Source organism: Ovis canadensis, chromosome 18, assembly GCF_042477335.2.
Source record: "Ovis canadensis isolate MfBH-ARS-UI-01 breed Bighorn chromosome 18, ARS-UI_OviCan_v2, whole genome shotgun sequence".
Lineage (NCBI taxonomy): Eukaryota > Metazoa > Chordata > Mammalia > Artiodactyla > Bovidae > Ovis > Ovis canadensis.
The window spans coordinates 81,254,721-81,275,490 of record NC_091262.1 but is presented as its reverse complement, the minus strand read 5'-3'; the positions used below and the strand labels follow the sequence as shown (position 1 = coordinate 81,275,490).

The 20,770-nt window shown below is 46.2% G+C and overlaps 1 long non-coding RNA gene across 1 annotated transcript; it reads left to right on the top strand.

Annotated features, from left to right (window-relative positions):
* The first annotated feature begins 12,559 nt into the window (after positions 1–12,559).
* On the top strand, positions 12,560–14,922 carry LOC138423593 (uncharacterized). Its single transcript, XR_011250323.1, has 2 exons — positions 12,560–14,110; positions 14,239–14,922. It is a non-coding gene; the product is annotated as an uncharacterized lncRNA (long non-coding RNA).
* The last annotated feature ends 5,848 nt before the right edge of the window (positions 14,923–20,770 follow it).

Below are 20,770 nucleotides of genomic sequence, written 5' to 3'. Positions count from 1 at the left end.
AGGTCTCCTCCGCGTGACCTTGTCATGGGTGGGATGTCCTGTGCTGGCTCCCAGCATCCTCCCTCTTCTGAAGCCTAAACAAGACTTACCTCCATTTTAATTTCCCTAACAGTTTGTCATTACATAGATTTTGCCCTTCCTCTGCACAGAGTTCTTGGGAGAGAAGTTAAAAAGTAAACGTGCTAACAATTTGCTAACACAGCCTTAAAATAAAATTCATTCAGACAAAAGTAAAATACTTTATTTGTGCTCAGTTTACTGACGCAAGTGTCTCCTGAGACTAGAAATTACAAAACTGGCAGACAGAGCTCAGTTCTTGGGTCTGGGTACACAATTAATACCCAAGCAATGCAGGAGCCTTCTCCAGGCATTCCTACAGAGATCATAACTGTATTTGGAGCGATACAGGAAGGGCCACAGCTGCAGTTCAGGGCTGCAAACAAGCTTTCAAATATGCGGAACTTCAGTGAAAACATGAGCTAGAACTCTCAGAGCATGCTCTGCATATTATCTCATCTATGCAGCCGTGTCCTACGGTGCCTCCTCCACCAGGAAGCAAAGTGTCAAAGCATGAGTATGCCAGACAGGGAGGAAATTTGCAGAGAAGTAACCACTAGTTTGAGGCTCAATTGGTCTCCCTTTTTACTCTCTTTGTGTGTTAGTCCCTCAGTCGCGTCCAACTCTGTCCATGGGATTCTCCAGGCAAGAATACTCAAGTAGGTTGTCATTCTCTTCTCCAAGGGATATTCCCAACCCAGGGATCGAACCCAGGTCTCCACTATTGCAGGTAGATTCTTTACCACCTGAGCCACTAGGTTAAAGGCATTAATCTGGTAATTCTGAGCTCAAAAATTTACTCATTACAAATACAGAATGTGATTAAGAAAATCATTTATATTTTTAAACACTATCCCTTGCATTTGGGCCATTATGATAATCTGAGAGAGCTAACGGGCTGATTGATAGGGACCAGATTTCACACTGGTGGGAACAGATGAGCACCCCTGTTCTCTGCCCATGATCTTGGAGGCCAAGGCATTGGCACAGGCCAGCCCTCTACCCAGCCAGTACCAAGGGCCAAATCTGGGCACATACAAGGTGGCACAGGACCTCACTGTAGCTTCCAGTGCAGGCTAGTCTCCACTGGATCTGAGTGCACACCTGGTCCACCTGGGCCTCGCTCTCTGCTGTGACCTCCAGGCCTCAGCAGTGGCCCTAGCAGGCCAGTGTGTGCCCTGCAGTCAGCCCCTCAACTCCCCTGCTGAGGCCTCCACTATCGCCCACTGTGCTTGCCAAGCTCCATTGGCCCTCCAAGGCATGAAGGGCTCATGGAATTCTATACTCTGTTAAACTTCCATTCAAAAATGAAAATATTTTCAGAGAAACAAAAATGGAAAGTGTCAGTAACAGACTGTGACTGAAGCGTGCACTTCAGGAAAACGAGACTGGACCCGGAATGAAGATTTAAGAAGAATGATGACCAAAACAGATGAGGCAAGACTCAGAGAAGTCAGTGGAGGAGTGAGTCTGGATGACTCATTATTTCAGCCTAATAGACAACAGCATATGCAGATGACACCACCCCAATTGCAGAAAGTGAAAGGGAACTAAAGAACCTCTTGATGAGGGTGAAAGAGGAGAGTGAAAAAGCTGGCTTAAAACTCAAGATTCAAAAACCTAAGATCGCGGCATCTAGTCCCATCACCTCATAGCAAATAGATAATGGAAACAGTGGCAGACTTTGTTTTCTTGGGCTCCAAAATCACTGCAGACTGTAGCTACAGCCATGAAATGAAGACGCTTGCTCCTTGTAAGGAAAGCTATGACAAACCTAGACAGCACATTAAAAAGCAGAGACATCACTTTGCCGACAAACGTTCGTCTTGTCAAAGCTCTGGTTTTTCCAGTAGTCACGTGTGGATGTGAGAGTTGGACCATAAAGAAAGCTGAGTGCCCAAGAATTGCTGCTTCTGAACTGTGGTGCTGGAGAAGACTCTTGAGAGTCCATTCCACAGCAAGGAGATCAAACCAGTCAGTCAATCCTAAGGGCAATCAACCTGAATGTTCTTTGGAAGGACTGATGCTGAAGCTGAAGCTCCAAATACTTTGGCCACCTTTTCCAGCTGACTCTTTGGAAAAGACCCTGATGCTAGGAAAGATTGAGAAGAGGATAAAGGGGCAACAGAAGATGAGAAGGTTGGATGGCATCATTGACTCAGTGGACATGAGTCTGAGCAAACTCTGGCAGACAGTGAAGGACACGGAAGCTGGCATGCTGCAGTCCATGGGGTGGCAGAGAGCTGGACATGACTTAGTGACTGAACAACAACAAAGGGAAATGGATTTTAAAATGATTGCCTTCATGAAACAAAAACAAGATGTTATAAAAAAGGAATACTAAGGACAGAAACACTTAGAAATGAAAGACATGATGATGGCAGAAATAAAACTGCAATGTAAGGCCTAGAAGATAAAGTTGAAGATCTCTCCCAGGAAAATAAGGATAAAAGGTCAATAACTAGAAAAAAGTAGGAGAAAGGAAATTAACAGAAAACTCCACAAGACCCAACATGTGAATAACAGGCAATCAAAAAGGCTAGAATAAAGAAATCAGAGCTCATAAAGAAATAATACAGGAAAGCTTTGGAGAGCTGAAGGACCCAAGTGCACCCCCCCCAGAAAGACCCCCAAGGAACACTAAGGATGAACAAATCTCACCAAGGCGTGGGGATCACACTGGTCTCGGGCTCCCCCTTGTAACCAGAGCCAGCAGACATCCGAGTCAGGCCTTCAAAGTTCTGCAGGAAAATGACTTTTAACCTAGAATTCAATACCCAGGTAAACTGCCATTCAAACACAAAGGAAGAAAAGGCATCTTCAGACAGTTTAGTTCTCAAAAAAATTTCTCTCTGATGGACTGTTTCCAGGGAAGCCACCAGAGCATAAGACATTCAGTTCAGTTCAGTTCAGTTCAGTCTCTCAGTTGTGTCCGACTCTTTGCGACCCCATGAATTGCAGCATGGGGGAATTTGCTTTAGGATCAGCAAAGTCCTAAAGCAAATACTGTCAGAATTCCCTGTCCATCACCAACTCCCGGAGTTCACACAATCCCACGTCCATCCTCTGTCATTCCCTTTTCCTCCTAACATAAGACATGGGGTCCCGGAATTCCCATTCAACAGAGGAGAGGCACAGAAAGAAGTCCCATAAGGAATGAAGAGAAACCCCAGGATGGCAGCGAAGCAGCAGGCCTAGAGAAGACACAGCCTCAAGTGGAACAGGAAAATGCAAGGCTCTACAAGGGCTGAATCATTGCAGATGGTGACTGCAGTCAGGAAATTAAAGACACTTGCTCCTTAGAAGAAAAGCTATGACAAACCTAGACAGCATTTTAAAAAGCAGAGACCTTACTTTGCCGACAAAGGTCCGTCTAGTCAAAGCTATGGTTTTTCCAGTAGTCATGTATGCGTGTAAGAGTTGGACCGTAAAAAAGGCTGAGCACTGAAGAATTGATCCTTTGGATCTGTGGTGTTGGAGAAGACTCTTGAGGGTCTGTTGGACTGCAAGGAGATCCTAAAGCAAACCGGTCCTGAATATTCATTGGAAGGACTGAAGCTGAAGCTGAAGCCCAGTACTATGGCTACCTAATGTGATGAGCTGACTCATTGGAAAAGACCCTGATGTTGGGAAAGATTGAAGGCAGGAGGAGAAGGGGACCACAGAGGATGAGATGGTTGGATGGCATCATGGAGTCAATGGACATGAGTTTGAGCAAACTCTGGGAGATGGTGAAGGACAGGGAAGCATGGCGTGCTGCAGACCATGGGGTCACAAAGAGTCGGACATGACTTAGCGACTGAACAACAAAGATATGGGGGGAAAACGTGAGCTTCCATGCTCTCTCCCAGACCCCTGGGCAGCTTTGGGACTGGTCTCAAAGGTCCGGTGCCTCGGGATTGCCTATATCGCTGGTGACATGGAGCTGTAGCCCATGGCTTTGCTCTCTTAGGTTAGCTGGTCCTCCCCAGAGTTGGAGAAACATTTTCTATAGCATAGTTTTAACCTTATTTCACTCTACTCGAGAATGTAATAGTTCCTTAGTCATTTTATGAATTCCACATCTAAGTGGTTTCCAATATTTTGCCTCCTTTAGCAGTTTAAAGTAACTGCTGTGTTTTTATCTGGAGTCCATGAGCATTCCTGTGACTAATTCCTCAAAGATGATGTGATATGTGTGATATATGTATATATCATATCTTCTTTGGAATCTAAAAAAAAGTGATACAAATGAACTTATTTGCAAAACATAAGTAGACCCACACACATAGAAAACAGACTTATGGTTACCAAACGGGAAAGGTGCACGGGAGGGATAAATTAGGAGCTTAGGATTAGCAGACACACACTACTGTATATATAAAACAGATCAACAACAAGGTCCTACCATATAGCTCAGGGATCTATATTCAACATTTTGCAATAACCTATAATGGAAAGGAATCTAAATATATATTAAATCTATACATCTGAATATCTATATATGCAAATCACTGCTGTACACCTGAAAATAACACAACTTTGTAGATGAACTATACTCAATGAAAAACAGCTTCGTTAATTAAATAAAAGACCTCACCGGGTAGACCAAGGCTGACTGAAGTCTTGTTTTCCGGTGATTTGATGAATAACAGTTCTGAGTTGACTTTTAGCATCTGGACCAGATGTCCCCACAAAGCAAGGTGGGGGTGATGGGAGCTTTTAAAAGAGGAGAGGCCCCAGCTGTTGGTGGTGGCTGGCGTTTTTCTCCCTGTTGTCAGCCCCAAGCACTTAGCAATTCCTTCTGCTGGGGTCTCGCATGCTGGAGGCTATTCCAGAGGAAACAGGGTCTTCAGCTGAATAAGCTGTGCTTCAGTCCTTAAATCTATAGATTTATTGTGATTCTTATCAAATTACCCATGACAGTTTTTACAGAACTAGAAGAAATAATCCTAGAATTTATATGGAATCATTAAAGACCCAGAATTGCCAAAGCAATCGTGATGAAAAAGAACAAAGTAGAAGGCATAACTCTTCCAGACTTCAGAGGATACTACAAAGCTACAGTAATCAAAAAGGCATGGTATTGGCACAAAAACAGACATAAGGATAAATGGAAGAGAATATAGAGCCCAGAAATAAATCCAGACACCTCTGATCAATTGATCTTCAACTAGGGAGGCAAAAATATACAATGCAGAAAGGCTGTCCCTTTAGCAAGTGGTTCTGGGAAAGTTGGACAGTTGCATAAAAACCAATGAAGTTAGAATACTCCCTCATAGTATACAAAAAATAAAATGGCTTAAAGACTTAAACATGAGGCAAAACACCATAAAAGTCCTAGAAAACAACATAGGCAAAACTTTCTCTGACATAAATTGTAAAATGTTTTCTTAGGTCAGTCTTGAAGCCAATAGAAAAGCAAAAATAAACAAACGGAACCTAAGAAATTTGCAAGCTTTTGAACAGCAGAGGAAACCATACACAAAACAAAAAGACAGTCTACAGACTGGGAGAAAATATTTGAAAATGACGGAACCAACAAGGGCTTAATTTCCAAAATACATAAATAGCTCATACAACTCAACAATGACAAAATCCAAAGAATCCAATTGAAAAATGGGCAGAACAAGAGAAACATTTCCCCACAGAAGACATACAGTTGTTCAACCTTGCCAGCTATTAGAGAAAAGCAAATCAAAACTACAATGAAGCAGCTTCTCATGCCAATTAAATTGGCTACCATTAAAAAGCCTACAAATAACAGATGGTAGAGAGAAAAGGGTGGAGAAAAGGGAACGCTTGTACAAAAACTCAGCAGTGGCACAGGACTGGAAAAGGTCAGTTTTAAGACAGTAGGCGCTGAGAGAGGGCATCAGAGGGCAGACAGACTGAAGCCGGGTGGCCAAAGTATTGGAGCTTCAGCTTCAGCATCAGTCCTTCCAGGGAATATTCAGGGCTGATTCCCTTTAGGATTGACTGAGTTGATCTCCTTACTGTCCAAGGGACTCGTGTGTGTGTGTGTATCTGAATCACTTTGCTGAATAGCAGAAATAAACACAATTTTGTAAGTGACCTCGAATTAAAAAAAAATATGATAGGCTCCCAGGCTCTATTTAAAAACAGGCTGGCTTCTCTGGTGATGCAGTAGTTAAGAATTCACCTGCCAGTGTGGGGGACACGGGTTTGATCCCTGTTCTGGGAAGATCCCCCACGCCTCGGAGCAATTAAGCCTGTGCACCACAACTCCCGAGCCCACTCTCTAGAATCCACAAGCATCACTACTGCTCTCACAGCCACTGCAGCCCGAGTGCCCAGAGCCCCTGCTCTGCAACAAGAGAACCACTGCGATGAGAAGCCTGAGCACTGCAGCTGGAGAGGAGCCGCCGCAACTCGAGAAAGCCCGGCCAGCAACGAAGATCCAGAGCCGCCAAAAAGTAAAAATCAGTAAAACCAGTAAAGAAATCTTTCAGAGTAAAACAGGCAAGAGGACATCTGATCTTATTTAAGATGGAAGGGCAAGGACCAGGTTTATCCTCTGACTTAATCAAGTGAAAACCTCAGCAAAGCTAGCGGACAACAGCTTTAAAGATACTGGGCATCAGGCCATGAAGACAACAGACAACAAGGGACGTGCGCCCTCTGCTGTGCACGCAAGTACCATTTGGGGTATTTCCAGGACAAGAAGCAAGCAGGGGACCCGGCGTCTCCTGAGTGGAGTCCAGTACTAGATGCAAGCCCAGGACCCGGCGTCTCCAGAGCGGAGTCCAGGAACCACGCGCCAGAGCCCACAGGGCAGAGTGCTGTAGAAGAGAGAGACACAGAGAGTTCTGGAGGCCTGACAGGCTGCCCTGCAGTGTCGGCTGAGCCCCAGTGAGCACGTGTTGGGTCAGGACGGGGTGGGGGCCAGTGATCTACCCGAGGCTGGGAAAGAACCACCATGAGGACAGGAAACAGCAGCAGCTGGCGCTCACACAAGGTGGGGGGTAGTCGTTTGTACCATCAGCCAGAGTAGGCATGTCTCAGCTCAGGAGCAGGGAAATTACCCTGGACCAAATGCTTCTTGGACCCCACCTGTGAAAAGTGAAAATGTTAGTCACTCAGTCAGGTCCGACTCTTTGCAGCCCCTGGCCTGTAGCCTGCCAGGCTCCTCTGTCCATGGGATTTCCCAGGCAAGAATACTGGAGTGGGGTGCCATTCCCTTCTCCAGGGGATCTTCCTGACCCAAGGATGGAATCGGTGGCTCCTGCATTGCAGGTGGATTCTTTACCATATGAGCCACCAGGGAAGCCCTGGACCCCACCTAACAGAGCTTAAATGCAAATCCCAAAAGGATCAGACTGCTTCCAAGTAACTCAACTGCAACCAGAACAAATACCAAGAATAGTTGCAGGATGCAGAAACATCCAGCACCAAACGGTAAACTTCACACAGTCTGATTTCCCATCAGAAAGTATCAGGCATGCAAGAAATAGGAAAATAGAAGCATAAGGAGGAGAAAAAGCAGCCATCAAGATGGACCCATAAATAATACAGTTGAAAGAATTAGTCGGTAAGGATGTTGTCACACAAAACTCAGTTGTCAAAGATATACGCCCCCCAACCACCAGTGTTCACTGCAGCGTTATTTACAACACTCAGGACACGGGCGCGGGAGGGGAAGGGGAAGCCAGAGGCTGAAATGGCTGGATGGCAGCACTGACGCCATGGACATGAGTTTGAGCAAGCTCTGGGAGATACTGAAGCACAGGGAAGCCTGGCGTGCTGCGGTCCACGGGGTCCCAAAGAGTTGAACACAACTTAGTGACCGAACACCAAGAAAATTAAACAATGAAACAATTTAAACACTGAAAAAACCCAAAAAGTTGACAACAATAAGAGCCTACTGTAAAGCACAGGGGACTCTATTCAGTGCTCAGTGGTGACCTAGAAGGGAAGGGAATCCAAAACACAGGGAATATTTGTGTATCTGTGGCCGAGTTCACTTTGCTGTACAGGAGACATTGACGTAGCTATGTCAAGCAACTGTATACTCTTTTGAAAAAACCCAATGGTCTACACTCCTGTGTAAAAGGTAGAAATTGTGGAATTGGTTTAGAAAAACAAGACCCAACACTATGCTACCTACAAGAAACCCAGTTTAAATGTAAAGACACAGCAGCTTAAAAATAAGAGGAGGGAGAGAGATACGCCACATCAAATCAAAAGAAAACCGGTATGACTCTTAAAACGTCGGGCAAAATAGATTTCAGAGGAAAGAATATTATCAGAGACAGAGGACAAAGGAGTCTATTAAAGAATGATGATTCTGGGCATACATGCACCTGTCAGCGAGCTGCAAAATATCCCATAATGAAGCCAAAACTGATGGAGCTACTGAGAGAGAGAGGTGAACTCACACTTAGAGCAGGACGTCCCAGCACCCCTCTTTCAATACAAGGACACAGAAATCGGGAAGGAAATAGAAGACACGACTAACACTATCAACAAGTTTGACATTCATAGAACATTCCTACCAACAACAGCAGAATACACCTTATTGGCAAAGGCACACAGAACATTTGCCAGGAGCGATCATATTCTGGGCCATAAAACAAGTGTCAAAAAATTTTAAAGTCATACAAATATTTAAGTCGTACAAAGTATGTTTTCTAACCAGGGTGGAATTAAATTAATAAGCAATAACAGGAAGATTTCTAGAAAAAACAATCCTCAAATATTTGGTAATGAAAGTCATGCTTCTGGGACTTTCCTGGAGGTCCAGGGAATTCTGAGTAACTAGTAAACACACGCTATGATGTTACCCTAGCTGCCATGGTGATCAGAATTCTGCTTGTAAACAGGATACAGTGTTCCCAGCATAAATAAAGCATAAGGACTGACCCATCTTGAGGCAATGGGTAGCCTGGGTGAAGGACACACACAGACCTCCAGCACTGGCTGCTGCTGGGACCTCAAACGAAGCTTTTAAAATGACACCTATTCCCTTTGATATCTGGGAAGGTGTCCTGGGAAGGTGTGCCTTGAGCAGGGAAAGGGGCACGTTCAAACCTCCCTCGACGGCTCCAGCCTGTCAACTACAAAGTGGCATTTGCCAAGGCGGGTCAGTCGGCAGAGAATCCACCTGCAACGCAGCAGAGCTGGGTTCCATCCCTGGTCAGAAAGATGCCCCAGGGAAGTAAAAAACCGACTCCAGTATCCTGGCAGGCTAAAGTCTGTTGGGTCACAAAGAGTTTGATGCAAGTTGGCAACTAAACTGCCACCGTCGGCCTCTCCAAGGATTAAGTCCTGCCCTGCTGAACCTGCTGACCTTCAACACCCCCTGAAGGCGTTCAGGGTGCAGAGCGGAAATGTGCGCCCTCTGCTGGGGTGGGGGGAACTGCCAGGACAGGTCTTCACATAGATATTTTCCGGAGCCGATTTTAGGAGCCCAGTTCTTGTATCTCCCCTTATCTGGAAAAGCACTAAAGTCCCCCATGGTGACCCCTGTTCCACGTGACATGCAAGGCTTCACGAGACCAGCGGAGACTTTCCGGGAAAATACATGCGCCCTGGCGTGTATCCCCCTTCACCAGAATCACATGACCGTCCCCCTTTCTCTTTGGACCAGTCCCTCAGAGCTCTCTGAGGTGCTGGCTCCCAGGCTGCAGCCCTCATTTTGCCCCAGATAAAACTTCACTTGCAACTTTCAAGCTGTGTGTTTCTTAGTGACAAGCGCTAGGGGCTCCTACTGCTCTGGGCACGATGGGCCCAGGGCAAGCGTATGTCCGGCACTGGGGAAATGGCCTGTCAGCCTCTCAGGGGAGGGCGCAGGCCCGTGCTCCAGAGCCTCCTGGAGCTGGCATTGTGGTGGCATTTCCTCCAGAACTGAGCAGCAGGACAAGCTTTGGATGCCCCTGTCCTCAAAGTCTGGACCTACCCCTCCCCCAGCCCTTAGGAGGACTGTTCACCGTATACTCTGGGCAGAGAGCCTCAGGGCTCCAGATATTCGTGTACCTGCCGCCTTTGGACCTGAGAACTGTCCTACATCCGGAGCTTGCGAGGGACCATGATTTTTCCACGGACGAGCCAGTTAGCATCAGCCTTCTGCCTGCTGGCTCCGGAAGCTGTTAATGTCCAAAATGCTATCTCACGCACGCACGACACTCTCGGGCCATCACTATGGGTTAAAAGGATTTTACAAATACAAAATGTTTCTCCTGTGGCCACATGGAACATTTTTGCAGGCAATGTCCTGCTAAACAGAGACAATAAGACATGCCAATTAACCCCAGGTAGCTCAGGACTAGACCTCAGCTCCACCACCGCAACAATATTAACCCTTGATGTGCCAGTTACGCCGATTCCAACGGGAGTGGCTGGCCCCCTGCCTGAGGACATTCTGCACTTGTGCTAGGGCGTAGCTTGCTTTCTTTTCAAGAAATTTCAGTGGTGTCTGGTGTAGTAGATTCTGATGATACTGGAGAAATTAAAGTTTTGATCTTGCCCCCTGCTAAAACTGTGCAAATTAATAAAGGTCAAAGAATATCACAGCTTTTGCTTTTACCTTATTATCAGACAGAAAAACCTTGACTTCTCAAGCTAGGAGCCCCAGAGGATTTAGATCTAGCTTTTTGGGTGCAGGAAATTACAGCTTCTAGGCCTTTGAAAGATTTTTTAATTCAAGGAAATAAAATGTCAGGGCTGTTAGACACTAGAGCAGACGTTTCTTGCATTGCTGGAAAAGATTGGCCCAGCTCCTGGCCCACACATACTACTGAAAATGACTTGGTGGGATTAGGAAGAGCCCCTGCAGTAGCTAAGAGTGCAAAAATATTAAATTGGCGGTTTGAGGGTATCTGTAGAACTTCCTGACTCTATGTAGTTCCTTTGCTCCCCTTTACCCTATGGGGGAGGGATGTGTTGTCTCAAATAGGAGATGCTCAGAGAAAGGTTTTTCTCAATTTCTTAGTTATCAACAGGCGGTACATGAACAATACTTTATATATTGTTATAAGTACATAATATAAATATACTTGCCTAATTACAGTTTGCCTAATTAGGTATGGGTATAAATAAAATATAATAAATGTATACCTAATTCTATTTATAAATCTATACTTAATATGTATATGAATATGTATACTATATATACATATTATATATATACTGTATAAATGTATATATTGCAGTAATATAGTATGTATGTGGCTGATATTAGTTGGTATAGATTGGTGTGCTGTGATAATATATATTATATATACTGTATAATTTTATATGTGTGATATATATTATTACAGTACATTGGTTTATACATTGTGTTGGTTGGTATTAGTTGTGCACAGGTTGTATTGCTGTAATATATATTAATTAATATGTTAATTATAAATATTAATTCAAGTATATTGATTTATGTATATTATATGTCAATAAGTTTATACTTCTTGTCATATAGAAATACATATATAAATACATTTTGCATTTAGGTATATCTGTATACCTAAATGAGATAAAGAGGTTAGTATTATTTAAATTTACACAGAGACCTAAACTAAACATTAGACCTAAATTAACATATCCCTAAATTTATGTTGTTAAAACATAATTTAAGTATAGTTCTCCCCATCAAATTTTACAACATGCGCTCTTTGTAATAAATAACTTAAATGCTGATTCGTCTGGGAACAACAAAATGCAAAGCCGTCGGTAAAGTGGAAGGACCTCCTCTCTGGACAATGGAAAGGTCCCGACCCATTATTAACTGGCGGTCGAGGATGTGCTTGTATTTTTCCACAGGACGCAGATTCGCCAGTTTGGATCCCGGACAGGCTGATTCGCCATGTCGCAGTCCCCCAGGCACCTGGTTCCTCTGCGGTCGCGGCCACAGGGAGCAGCCACGCCCTGGGAGCCGCGGGCGGGGCCAGCCTGACTGACAGGACCCAGTGCCCCGCCGCGCCCGCCGGCAGGAGAGGCAAGATAAACACCGAGATCCTGGCGGGACTGACAGCTGCTGCAGCGCGAACTCCGACCAGAAAATCATTCTACTTATTCTGCTTTGGCTTGTATATCCTCTCCCTACGTGTTTCTTTTCACTAATGACTCTGGGAGACTTACTATACAAATGAATCATTCAGGTGGACCTAATGCAGTGTCCTGAGAACAAGGTGTGCGTTCATCTCGCTTAACTCCTCAATATAATGCTTGCTCTCTTGTGGTGTTCAAACGTCCACCCTGTCTTATGGTGCCTGTAACTGTAACTACTTATCGGTATGATAATTATGGTCTGGCTGTGTTACAACAACTACAAGATTTAATGTGAACGCGACGGTTTGCGGGCTTACTTATCTTAGGAATATCAGCTTTAATAGCTGCAATTGCTTCTGTTACTGTGGCGGCAATATCATTGACTCAACAAGTGCATACTGCCCAATATCTCTCTAATGCTGGCAACACAGGAAGCTATCGACAGGAGACTAGAAGTGAGGGTAGATGCCCTAGAAGAGGCTATAATGCATATTGGGACTAAATTGTGGGCTTTAAGAGTGAAATTGACATTGTCTTGTCATGCCAACTACCGTGGATATGTGTTATACCCCTGAAAGTAAACGAGACAGATTATGACTAGGAAAAAATCAAAAATCACATTTCAGGTATCTGGAACAGCTCAGATATTGGTTTAGATTTAGGGAAACTTCATAATCAGATTCAGACCATGGAAGACTCCCGATTAGATTTTACTGCTGCAGGAGCAGCTAATGACTTTTCCCGCACCTTCTCTAACTTTATTTCTGGAAAGAACATTCTGTCTACTATTTTTAGCTATGCTGCTGTAGCTGCTGTGATTCTGCTTCTCATAATTATTCTTCCTTGTATTGTCAGGATTCTTCGACAGAACATTGAGAAGCTCACAACTGAACTACATCTGGCTGTCTTAAGAAATAAAAAAGAGGGAAATGCCAGGAGCCAGCACAGGAGATCCCACCCATGACAAGGTCATGCGGAGAGACCTAACGGGCGAGGCGAGTCAGGTCTCAAGGGGTCCTCTGTCTGAGCATCTACCCCGAAACCAAAATCTGTCTGTTTACTGTCTGCTATACTATACTCTCTGACATGACAGGGGGCTATCCCCGACCACCTTTCTCTGGAAAAAGTTAACTTAGGGCTCCAATTGACAGTCTCCTGCATATAACAGGAATGTTTCAGATCAAATCCCTCTGATGGCTCTCTAACTTGCCTGACAGAGTCCCCTGGACTTTTACAACTGGTGATTGTTTACGGCCCTCAACCGCGAGAGTCACGAAGCTTAAAGCATCTTAAAGATATAGAGCCTGTTTTAAAGAGCTAAAAATCATATTGGTGATGGGTTTCAGTGTTGAGTCAATGACTGCTGCCAGGTCTCCATATTCTTTATCTTTTAGGCACCAGAAGGATATTAATCAATGTAATTGGGATATAGAAAAAGGAATATAGTAGTTTTGATATTAACAACACTAGACTTTTGAGTTAATGAATTTTCTCTTTGTTATAAATCACTGTACTCCTCTTTCATTGTTATAAATGGTTGTGTCCTTGCTATGTAAGAATGTAACTTTATTTAGTGCTTTCTGAGAGTGGCACCAGACTTAGGGAAGAACAACACTATTAAGACAAATTAGTTTTCTGGTTGACAGACCCTTATCAGAAAAGGGCCATAAAATGTTAATTGGCCTTCTGGCCAGAAGATGATGTAAATCACCTAAGACTTGTGTATACAACTAGGTATGCAGAGAGAAAGCCTGGTCTCGATGAGAGTCAGGGCTGCTGATGCTGCATAATTTTGTATTATCCATTGATCCCTATGTACACAAAAAGTATAAAAAGCCTTTCTGGACAATAGAGGATGGGCAAGTCACTGGAAAGACTGGTTTTCCCCGTGTCAAATCTCTCTCTCTTTCTCCCTCTCCCTCCCTCTCCTTTTCAGGCTGAATTCCCATCTGGAGCACGGAGGCTGGCCAAGTCTACTTACTTGCCCTGGCTTCTAAGACTCATGCGAGAGGGAGCCCAAGGCGGGGCATGGTCTGCTATTCAATTGTGCACCGGTGGCCTAACGTAGATGGTGAGGACCTCTTGTCTCGAGGTTTTATTAGTTTTCCGTGTAAACCAAGTTATTCAGCCTCTTTTCTCCACTAATTTTCCTACTATACTATTCTAATCTAATCTCTCTTTATATTTCTAATTAAATAGTCCTTTCCCAGACTCCAACTCCGTTCCCACTTCGAATTCCCTGGATCTACCGGGGCTGGACCCTGGCACCCCACCGTGCCCTGACTGCCACCGTGGCCTCCTCTTTATCTCAGTAATCATGTCCATCCTGTCTCTGATGGTGAACACAGGGCAGCCTCTCCTGCCAAGTGCAGTCTGCAGACGACAGCCGTCCCCAGGCTCTAACAGGTGCTGAAGCCCGTCCAGTTCACTGCCTGACACAGAGCCTTCTCCAGGACACCGGGTCTGGGTGGAAGCTCTCCAGCCTCATCTTGCAGCCCATCCCGCAGAGCCTTCAGCGCACCTCCTTCAGTCCTCTGTGTAAGGCCTGACCCTGGGAGCCGTGATGGGCCACCCCTCCTCTGCCTCCCACTGGCAGGGGAAGTCCCTAATGGAGGGAGCCTCCCAGATCCCGCGGACCAATGACAGCACACTTTGCCAGCTAAAGCCACCCCACCACATCCACGTAGAAGGACCTGTCAGCCCACGACGCCTCAGCCTGGCGACCTATCCTAACCCCCATCCATCTAGCCTGACCATCCCTCGCAACAAACGTATAAAAACCGCACTCAACATGGTCCAGGCGCAGACTTCCTTGACCTGCCTCATTTGGGTCCGGGAACCAGGCCCGGGAGCGCTTCGCCATTAAAAACCTGTTACACACTCTTTTTGGGGTCCTGGTCATCCTTACCTAACATTTGGCACCCAACGTGGGGCCCGAGGCAAAGGCATAGACGTTAAATCCCATGACGAGTGGGATTTGCGGCCCCCTCGGGTCTGGCCCGTGCTGGACCAGGTCACCCCATCACCCCTCCGGGACCATTCAACCGTCTGGCAGGATACAGGGTAAGTTCGATCGGTTGGGCTCTGGGGGTTGTTGCTCCCATGGCGATTATGCCTAGGCTGTCCCAGTTTCTATAAATGGCGGCAGCATCTGGAACCCTCCTCCACAAGCCAGGCTTGCTATTCCTCAGTTCAGTTCAGTTCAGTCGCTTAGTCGTGTCTGACTTTTTGTGACCCCGTGAATCGCAGCATGCCAGGCCTCCCTGTCCATCACCGACTCCCTGAGTTCACCCAAACCCATGTCCATTGAGTCGGTGATGCCATCCAGCCATCTCATCCTCGGTCATCCCCTTCTTCTCCTGCCCCCAATCCCTCCCAGCATCAGAGTCTTTTCCAAGGAGTCAACTCTTCGCATGAGGTGGCCAAAGTACTGGAGCTTTAGCTTCAGCATCATTCCTTCCAAAGAAATCCCAGGGTTGATCTCCTTCAGAATGGACAGTTTGGATCTCCTTGCAGTCCAAGGGACTCTCAAGAGTCTTCTCCAACACCACAGTTCAAAAGCATCAATTCTTTGGCGCTCAGCCTTCTTCACAGTCCAACTCTCACATCCATACATGACCACAGGAAAAACCATAGCCTTGACTAGACAGACCTTAGTCGGCAAAGTAATGTCTCTGCTTTTGAATATGCTATCTAGGTTGGTCACAACTTTTTCCAAGGAGTAAGTGTCTTTTAACTTCATGGCTGCAGTCACCATCTGCAGTGATTTTGGAGCCCCCCCAAAAAACTAAAGTCTGACACTGTTTCAACTGTTTCTCCATCTATTTCCCATGAAGTGATGGGACCAGATGCCATGATCTTCATTTTCTGAATGTTGAGCTTTAAGCCAACTTTTTCACTATCCACCCTCAATTTCATCAAGAGGCTTTTTAGTTCCTCTTCACTTTCTGCCATAAGGGTGGTGTCATCTGCATATCTGAGGTTATTGATATTTCTCCCGGCAGTCTTGATTCCCTCTTGTGTTTCTTCCAGTCCAGCGTTTCTCATGATGTACTCTGCATAGAAGTTAAATAAGCAGGGTGACAATACACAGCCTTGACGTACTCCTTTTCCTATTTGGAACCAGTCTGTTGTTCCATGTCCAGTTCTAACTGTTGCTTCCTATCCTGCATACAGACTTCTCATGAGGCAGGTTAGGTGGTCTGGTATTCCCATCTCTCTCAGAATTTTGCACAGTTTATTGTGATCCACACAGTCAAAGGCTTTGGCATAGTCAATAAAGCAGAAATAGATGTTTTTCTGGAACTCTCTTGCTTTTTCCATGATCCAACGGATGGGGGCAATTTGATCTCTGGTTCCTCTTCCTTTTCTAAAACCAGCATGAACATCAGGGAGTTCACGGTTCACGTATTGCTGAAGACTGGCTTGGAGAATTTTGAGCATTACTTTACTAGCGTGTGAGATGAGTGCAATTGTGTGGTAGTTTGAGCGTTCTTTGGCATTGCCTTTCTCTGGAATTGGAATGAAAACTGACCTTTTCCAGTCCTGTGGCCACTGCTGAGTTTTCCACATTTGCTGGCGTATTGAGTGCAACACTTTCACAGCATTATCTTTCAGGATTTGAAATAGCTCAACTGGAATTCCATCACCTCCACTAGCTTTGTTCGTAGTGATGCTTTCTAAGGCCCACTTGACTTCACATTCCAAGATGTCTGGCTGTAGATGAGTGATCACATCATCATGATTATCTGGGTTGTGAAGATCTTTTTTGTACAGTTCTTCCATGTATTCTTGCCACCTCTTCTTAATACCTTCTGCTTCTGTTAGGTCCATACCATTTCTGTCCTTTAGCCCATCTTTGCATGAAATGTTCCTTTGGTATCTCTAATTTTCTTGAAGAGATGTCTAGTCTTTCCCATTCTGTTGTTTTCCTCTATTTCTTTGCATTGATCGCTGAGGAAGGCTTCCTTGTCTCTTCTTGCTATTCTTTGGAACTCTGCATTCAGATGCTTATATCTTTCCTTTTCTCCTTTGCTTCTCACCTCTCTTCTTTTCACAGCTATTCATAAGGCCTCCTCAGACAGCCATTTTGCTTTTTTGCATTTCTTTTCCATGGGGATGGTCTTGATCCCTGTCTCCTGTACAATGTCACGAACCTCATTCCATAGTTCATCAGGCACTCCATCTATCAGATCTAGTCCCTTAAATCTATTTCTCACTTTCACTTTAAAATCATAAGGAATTTGATTTAGGTCATACCTGAATGGTCTAGCGGTTTTCCTTACTTTCTTCAATTTAAGTCTGAATTTGGCAATAAGGATTTCATGATCTGGGCCACAGTCAGCTCCTGGTCCTGTCTTTGTTGACTGTATAGAGGTTCTCCATCTTTGGCTGCAAAGAATATAATCAATCTGATTTCGGTGTTGACCATCTGGTGATGTGCATGTGTAGAGTCTTCTCTTGTGTTGTTGGAAGAGGGTGTTTGCTATGACCAGTGCGTTCTCTTGGCAAAACTCTATTAGTCTTTGCCCTGCTTCATTCCACATTCCAAGGCCAAATTTGCCTGTTACTCCAGGTGTTTCTTGACTTCCTACTTTTGCATTCCAGTCCCCTAGAATGAAAAGGACATCTTTTTTGGGTGTTAGTTCTAAAAGGTCTTGTAGGTCTTCATAAAACCGTTCAATTTCAGTTTCTTCAGCATTACTGGTTGGGGCATAGACTTTGATAACTGTGATATTGAATGGTTTGCCTTGGAGATGAACAGAGATCATTCTGTCGTTTTTGAGACTGCATCCAAGTACTGCATTTTGGACTCTTTTGTTGACCATGATGGCTACTCCATTTCTCCTGAGGGATTCCTGCCTGCAGTAGTAGATATAATGGTCATCTGAGTTAAATTCACCCATTCCAGTCCATTTTAGTTTGCTGATTCCTAGAATGTCGACGTTCACCCTTGCCATCTCTTGTTTGACCATTTCCAACTTGCCTTGATTCATGGACCTGACATTCCAGGTTCCTATGCAATATTGCTCTTTACAGCATCAGATCTTGCTTCTATCACCAGTCACATCCACAGCTGGGTATTGTTTTTGCTTTGGCTCCATCCTTTCATTCTTTCTGGAGTTATTCCTCCACTGATCTCCAGTAGTGTTTCAGGCACCTACTGACCTGGGGAGTTCCTCTTTCAGTATCCTATCATTTTGCCTTTTCACACTGTTCATGGGGTTCTCAAGGCAAGAATACTGAAGTGGTTTGCCATTCCCTTCTCCAGTGGACCACATTCTGTCAGACCTCTCCACCATGACCCACCCGTCTTGGGTTGCCCGGCGGCCATGGCTTAGTTTCATTGAGTTAGACAAGGCTGTGGTCCTAGTGTGATTAGATTGACTAGTTTTCTGTGAGTATGGTTTCAGTGTGTCTGCCCTCTGATGCCCTCTTGCAACACCTACCATCTTCCTTGGGTTTCTCTTACCTTGGGCGTGGGGTATCTCTTCACGGCTGCTCCAGCAAGGCACAGGCGAGGCTCCTTACCTTGGACGAGGCGTATCTCCTTACCACCACCGTTCCTGACCTTCACCATGGGATGGCTCCTCTAGGTCCTCCTGCGCCTGCGCAGCCACTGCTCCTCCCACTGCCTGTCAATTTGGAGACGTCCATCTTGGCTGAGTGGCCCTCTCCTTGCTGAGTTGACGGCCTGTTTGGGGATGCCTGACCGGGCCATTCCCAGACCCATTAACGACAGGTCCAGGACCTTCATTTCATATTTGCCATGGGGGCGGCTGCCTCCAAGGCTGACCAAGCCTGGTCTACACCGCTAGAGTGTTTACCCGCCAACCTCAGAACTCTTCATATCTCCAGAGAAATTCGTTCCAAACGCTTAACCTTCCTTTGTTCTGAGGCATGGTCCCAATATTCTTTAGATAACGGCTCACAATGGCCGCCCACTGGAACTTTCTAATTTAACATCCTCCGTGACTTAGATAATTACTGCTAGTAGACGGGAAAATGGTCTGAGGTACCCTAGGTTCGGGTTTTCTGGCTGTTGCGCTCCCGTCCCACCCTATATACCCACTGTTCCCCTTCTGAAATTCTTCTAACTATCCCCCTTGCCAGTTTCTCCCATGTCTTCCCCTCCTCCACCGCCCTCACAGCCCAGTCCTCCTGTGACAAAGCCGCCTCTATATTCACCCCTCCCTTCGTGCCCGGCTTCACTGACCTCCTCCGCACCAACCCCCCTCTATTGCCCTTGCCAACTTCTCCCATGTCTTCCGCTCCCCCACCGTCCTCACAGCCCAGCCCTCCTGTGACTACGCCTCTCGCCGTTCCCTTGGCTCCACCTCAATATCCACCCCTTCCTCCATGCCCACCCCTTTCTGGCTCACCAGTTAGCTCACACACAAGGTCGCAGACTGCTCCCAATCTGCCGCCAGCTCCTCTGCTTCCTCTCCGCCAGGTGGCCAGCCCGGAGGGTCTCACCCATGTCCACGTACCCTCTTCACTCCAAGACATTGCCCATATCGAACAGCAGCTAGGCTCCTACTCGGCCAACTCCTCCAACTACATCAAAAACTTTACCCAGCTGTCTCGGTCTTACGCCCTCACCTGGCAAGACATATTTGTCATCCTGGGGTCCACTACCACCCCAGAGAAAAGGAAGGCCATTTGGGCGGCAGCAAGAGTGGTAGCAGACCGGAGACATGTAGCCCACCCTGCAGACCCAGCCCGGCCACCCGGAGCGGCTGCCATTCCAGACGCAGACCTAGACTGGGACTGTCAGGAGGGACAGAGAGGCGGAGCCAACATTCAACACATGGAAAAGTGCCTATTGGAAGAAATAGAAACCACCTCCCTCAAGGTGGTAAACCTACTTAAGCTAGATGAGATAACCCAGGGCCCTGATGAAAACCCAGCAGCCTTTCTTAACAGACTGACAGAGGCTCTCACCACCTATACCTGGATCGCCCCAGATTATCCAGCAGGGGTTACTACCCTAACCAACCGTTTTATATCCCAATCAGCTTCAGACATCAGGAAAAAAAAAAAAAAAAAAAAACCTCTCCAAGGCTGAGGATGGGCCTCAGACCCCCCTCAGAGACCTGGTAAAAATGGCCTTCACGGTTTACCACGCCTGGGAAGAAGCCACCGAAGCCAGCCGCAAGGCAAGTCTTAAACAAAAAGACGAACTCCAGGCTAACCTCCTTGAGAGACATACCCAGGCACTGGTAGCAGCCCTGCAGCCAGCCATGGGACAGAAGGTGGGTCCCCAGAAGCCACCGCCAGGAGCCTGCTTCAAATGCGGTCATGAGGGCCACTGGGCCCACCAATGCCCAAACCCTCGGCTCCTGACAAAGCCCTGCCCTCGTTACAAATAGCTGGGACATTGGGCGAGTGATTGTCCCCAGGCGACTCGGGCCCCGGCCTTACTGGGCTGAGGTCTGGGCTCCCAAAAGGACATTTCCTCCCTGCACCCCACCTTGGGACTTCTCTCCTTTGATGAAGATTGATGGCGCCCAGACTCGGGGACCCCCATAACCCAAGCCGAGCCCAGGGTAATGCTTCAAGTGGCAGGTAAGCTATCAATTTCCTGATGGATACGGGGGCTACTTACTCAGTCCTTCCCTCCTCTGGGGACACCTTGCGTCCTTCCCAGGTCTCTGTGGTGGGTACAGATGGCACATCTTCACGACCCTTGCAGACTGGGCCACAGCCCTGTCAGCTTGACCACTTCCTG